At 44.0% G+C, this 5,541-nt stretch overlaps 1 long non-coding RNA gene across 1 annotated transcript; it reads left to right on the top strand.

Annotated features, from left to right (window-relative positions):
• Positions 1-302: 302 nt before the first annotated feature.
• On the top strand, positions 303-1,750 carry LOC131286352 (uncharacterized). The gene is made up of 3 exons (XR_009189253.1): positions 303-456; positions 1,261-1,349; positions 1,485-1,750. It is a non-coding gene; the product is annotated as an uncharacterized LOC131286352 (long non-coding RNA).
• The last annotated feature ends 3,791 nt before the right edge of the window (positions 1,751-5,541 follow it).

Genomic DNA, 5,541 nt, shown 5'->3' with positions numbered 1-5,541 from the left:
ACATTTCAAACATTTGAAAAATTTCGGAACGGAGTGGAACTGGGATTGAGAACCTTTAGACCGAGTCCGCAGAGCTGGGTGCAAGGAATCTCTTTTCCCGGGCCTGTGAACCTACCCGTCCCATTTGCACACAAGGCTGAACCTAGACGCGTCCCGTGAAATTGCGGACTATGGAACTGGGAGGACGGTTTGAACCAGCTCACTACGTAACTGGGTTCATTATCTCTCTTCTAGGAACGAATCGTTCCGGGTAGGTGCTTTACGGAATTTGCAACACTACGCGCTTATTGCCGCCCGAACTTTTCGTCGAGTCGGTCGCGACGTACGGTCGTGCGTTTAATAGCCTGCAAAACGGGAGAAATTATAGGTAGCAAAATCAAAATAGATAGTTTTCTGTGTGACAAACAAACAAATGCGTGGCAAATGTATCTCCAGTCGACTCGACGATTCTGAAACGTAAGGAAATTTCACGGGAAAAGTGTGCCAAGCCGCCAAAGCTCTGGTCCAAGCAGCTTTGTGCATGTGGCGTGTGTGCAACGTTGTGTGTGTGTGTTCTGCGTACAAGTGGAAGCGACGCGCTGGTGTGTGGGGTGGCGCGGCGGGAAGAAAATTAATCGAAATTTTAACAGTTTTTACACGCTTCTCATGCATTCGCTCAAGGGACAATGAACTTGTATAGTCCCTGACTAAAGCAAATTTTACCTTCTTCTTTTAGAGGTAAAACGTTTCATGAAATGCGAAACAACAATTTCCCCGTATGCGGACTGGTAGTGTTGGGTCGTGCGCAAAGGAGCTAGATAACGTTCATCTTGCTGGGTCCGCGCGTTCCTTTTCACGATGCAGAAAGAGTCTTCTCTATTTATAAGTAAAATTGCGCGCCACAAAGAGCGAATAATTATAAAACATTAAGAATACATACTTTACATACAGATATCTGTACCATAACGAAATTATAAAAAATGAATATAAAAGCGTGTTTAAGACATGTAAAATATGTTAAAGTGCTCTCCAACATATTACAAACAATTTATCTGTTGTTCTTCGTCGGCGACTTTAGAACAAAATCAACGGTTACACAAAACATCCTAACTACAAAATCGCTTTAACATATCGTATGGTTGATTTCATTTTATGGTCGTCCACAATAGGGTCATTTAGTTTGTCCTTCTGAGTAGATATTGAACCATATACAACATGTCCTGAACCGCTTGTTTGATTGTCGTGTTTTTCGTTCCAAACGCTGCATCTTTTTCTAAGCAGCAGCATCCAGAAATCGTTGACCATAATTGATCTAAAAGCTGCGGACTTTTACCAAATAATGGCATAGCTAGTGGACAACGAAAAATGAGGTAAGAGTAGTTCACAAAACCACAAACCTAACGAAAATCCGGGAAAATTGTAACGTGTCGTATGTGTATCTCTATCCCGATAGACCCGGGTGTTTGTGTACTAAAAAAAAATACAATGCTCTCCCTTGAAAACAGGTCAAACACACGCCGGTTTCTCGCTCTCGAGCTTCGCTCGTCTCGCTGTATGGTGGTATTGGTGTGCTAGCGCTCGCGTACCATCACGGGTTGTGTGTTGAGTTGAGCAGCTAAAGAACGCGTGGTTGTTGGTGGTTTTTCCGTAGCGCTTTTCGCATGTCCCGTGGAAACCGAGGAAAAGTTGCCGCTGCTACTGCTGCTGCTGTGACTGTGGGACCGTGTGGTGTGCATGTGATTTAAAATTACCCTTGGCGAACCCGGTGCGACCAAAGAGGCAGTGTGAAAAACGTATCTGCAAGGCGAAAACGAACAAGCGCTCGACAGAGAGCCTGCTACTTTCTTCCGTCCATCATGGGTCGGTGTCCGTGCCACGAAACGATTATGTGCCGTTTGTGATAACGATTGGAACAATTGCGGAGGCGAAGAGACCCAGAGGTAAAATGGAAAAATGGTTCTTTTTTTTTATTACAAAACAAAAGTGCTGCGTAACAGGTTCCGAAGTGCGAATCGGGTTTTCGGAGTGGCGTATTGGCGTATTCTTCCTTTTTTCTCCGGGGGACAACTGCGCCCTAATGCGGTTTGGGCGATATTCCCTCGACCGGAAGCAGTTGTCCTTCGCGTTGCACGTTTTGCTGGGTTGCGTGGTGTGCATGTTTGTTCCTACCCCGTGTCGACATTTGCATACCGCGTCCATCGCTGACGCCGTCGTCCGTCGTGAGGCATATTTCGTTCGTTTGACGGACTGGCCGCAGCCGATAGCCCTTGGCCGCTAGCTGGGGCTAGGTATTGCTGCCTACACGACCTTTTTTATCGCTCGCCGAATCGTGCGCGAGCCTTTTGATAAGGGGGTTTAGAAATATAAATATCGTAAAGATTCAATGGGGAGTTGTTCGCAACAAGGATTTTTTACAGAAAGAGTGTAAGTGTGGGTCGTCCATTAAGCAAATGCCCGGTTCAATCCGCACAGTGAAGAAGACGCAAAGAGAACGTATTCGCCAGTGTCGATGATTCATCGTGTGAGGCATTATGAACAGTTCAACACCGCTATATTAGGTCCTTGTTTGGACCTGTGGACCTTGGTTTTAGAACCCGTTTTCCCTTCGAACGACTAGCTTCAAGTGGCAATGGAAAGTACACATCCGGCAGTCAACTTTCTTGGTCGAAGGGCCACGCCATCGGAATGCACATTATCATTTTTCTTGTAAAATTAAACGTATTGTGATGAATAGCACCGTATGGCCTGTTTTGTCATTATCTCACATTTCAGAAGCACTGGTAAAATCAATACCTTCTAGGAGGTACAGGGCTTGAGCTTAATGAGAGAAAAATGTAAGCGTTACTGTTTCCCCACGGCAGCTATGACATCATTTTTAATTACCTTCTCTGGATGTCTAATCCAGGAGTGCTCTAAACCACTTGGGGAGTGTCTTTGCTGCCACTCCAAAGCGGAGCCTTTGTAATGTTTTTATCAACATCTTTTTGGAATATTTTATCAGTACAAAAATACTCACAAATTTCGAGAATTCCGATCTATTTTTAGTGAAATAATAACATGTAGGTAATAGACACGCACAGTTAGCTTCATTTGGACCTTGCTAGGATACATTATGGGGATACATAATGGCTACATGCTAACGCAAATGGCTTTTGTTTCTGTTTTAACCAGCTGTGTACTGACTTTATTAGTGTAGTGTATTTCATACAATTTTCTCGTTGTAATTATAGATAAAGATCTGGTATTTTGGGTAATCACGAAATTTTCTTAATTTATTTATGGGTTTAGCTAGCAATTTACTACTACTGCTTGTTTGCACTTGGCTCCTTGACAATTGGAAAAAGTTGAAATTTTATTTTCTTAACAACCATCTCTTAGTATCTTTTGAAGATGCCAACGTCTCAAAGAGACACATGTTGTGTTCGCTTGCTTGACGCCACCGTGTCAATGATCTTGTACCGTATCTGACCTTCATGCGAACGACCCGAGCTCTGCACGAAAAGCTACTATGCAGTTACGTGTGTTGAGAAACCTTCATGATTTGCAAGTTTGTCTAGTTATTGATGCAACATCAAATATAACTATATATTTTACTTGAACATCATCATCTGATGACCTGTTACTTTGTAACACGGGTTTTAGTTCCCATTTTGAATGATGTATAGATTGGTCGGCGGACCACTATCATCAAACCGCTAAACATAGACAATCATATCCTACGCCCTTGACACTTTCAATATTCATCCCTCTGCCTCATTTACAAAGCTCTCACTTACAATCATCCCAGGGTACCGTATGTAAAAGTTCCACAATCTTCTCCCTTCACCGATATGTGAAGTGTGTTGGAGCCAAACATATGTAACGACCCGCTGATTATCGTGACAAACCATGGTGTGTGGAATGATGGAAATGAAGGCGATCGGTGGCGCAGTGTGCTTCACTTTCAACCTACCACCAGCATGTTATGCCTTTCAATTATGCTCGATTGGCTCGGCCACTAATGTCCAACGTTTGGTCCTAAACGTTTCGACCCTCGAGGTTCGATTATGGTTATGGTGGCGTGTGATGTGGAAGGCACGCAACCGCTCCCGTATCATTCCGCCTTTGAAAGACGGGGAAAGAGGCCGACATCTTGAACTAATTACACAACATAGCTTTGGGAATAAAATCTACATTCTATAATGTGATGAGTAATTTTAATCATTTATTAGTAATTTTTACAATTTTCTTTTAATTTCTATACTTGTGTAATTGTTTCACTTGCATTGATTGATTCAAACGGAAACTACAAGTTGCCATTTTCAAATCGATTTGTTTTCTACAAGTGCAGGTGCTTTGGTCTACGTACGCCGTGGTTACGGGACAACGCCCGCCCCTTCCGAGGATGTAGCATCAATTCAAACCGTCCGTTTATCATCCCCCGGCTGGCGAATAGTGGCGAAGCTTTCGACAGTAGTTCTCCCGGCCTCCTCCACGCCACGTTCATCATCCTTTCCTATTTCGTGCTCGAACGTGGTGGACATGCTTCCGTTTTCTTGTTCCATATGTCTGGCCTTTTCCCTGTTGAACGGCGTGACGGAGCCATTTGCCTTTTAAGGCTACGGAAACACGCTCAACACACAACATCCATACGCCACTACCGTACCGGGTCCGGTTTTTTTCCCTCCATTCCTTCCCAAATGCTTGCCCTCGGCCACTTATCTCCACTTCCACAACACACCTCGCATTAGTGTGTGTGTGTGTGCGTATGTTGTTGGTTCCTTCCGACAGCCGATCGGAAAGAGTATATCATTATTGTATTGCCGCATAGTTATCTCCGGGTTTGGTGATGCGTTCGTTTGTTCGAGATTAAGTAGCAGTACATGCGAAAGAAGAAGCCATGTTTCGGAGCCCAACAATTACGGTTCAAAGGGATGGAAACGTATTCTCAATTATTTTGTTCAAGAACATAGAAATGTAGCATTATGGTGGTGTCGGTTGTTCGATGAACGCGTATGCCTTGAAGGGATTGAATCAAGGACCTTGAAGGGAGGAATATATCCACCAACTCGAATGATCGCCCGACTGATCGATGGCGGCTAGACACAGTTGCACCAACCGAGTTCGTCTAGAGTTCATTGGTAGCTACATTTTTTCCAAATACAAGCGAAAGTAATATCGCAGGGGGTCCGCAAAAGGCCAAGCGGTAGCGCCGGTTAGAACATCAGCCCGCCCTGTTGATATGGGTTCGAATCCCAACCGAGACCCGGACCTCCTCCCCTGTACGAGAGGACTGACTATCCATGTGCACAATAGAAGCAAGCCTAGCAAGCCCTTAATCGGGCAGGCATGACAGAAGACAGCGACGAAAACCGGAGCTAACGCTCAAAAATGTATGTCAAATTTTCATGTTTTCTACCTACTCAACTTATGTACATTCATCTCATTCCTAATTGATGGTGTTCTTCAACCAAAAACAAAGTTTGTATGTTCTGCCATCAACTCAATGGACATAAATAGTTTTATACTCATTATTTCCTTGGTTTCCATGCCATGTAGGTTTACAACAATACATTCAGTGCT

Source organism: Anopheles ziemanni, chromosome 3 (genome assembly GCF_943734765.1).
Source record: "Anopheles ziemanni chromosome 3, idAnoZiCoDA_A2_x.2, whole genome shotgun sequence".
Classification (NCBI taxonomy): Eukaryota; Metazoa; Arthropoda; class Insecta; order Diptera; family Culicidae; genus Anopheles; species Anopheles ziemanni.
Note: the sequence above shows the minus strand (reverse complement) of the source record. Positions and strands in the feature narration are given on the sequence as shown.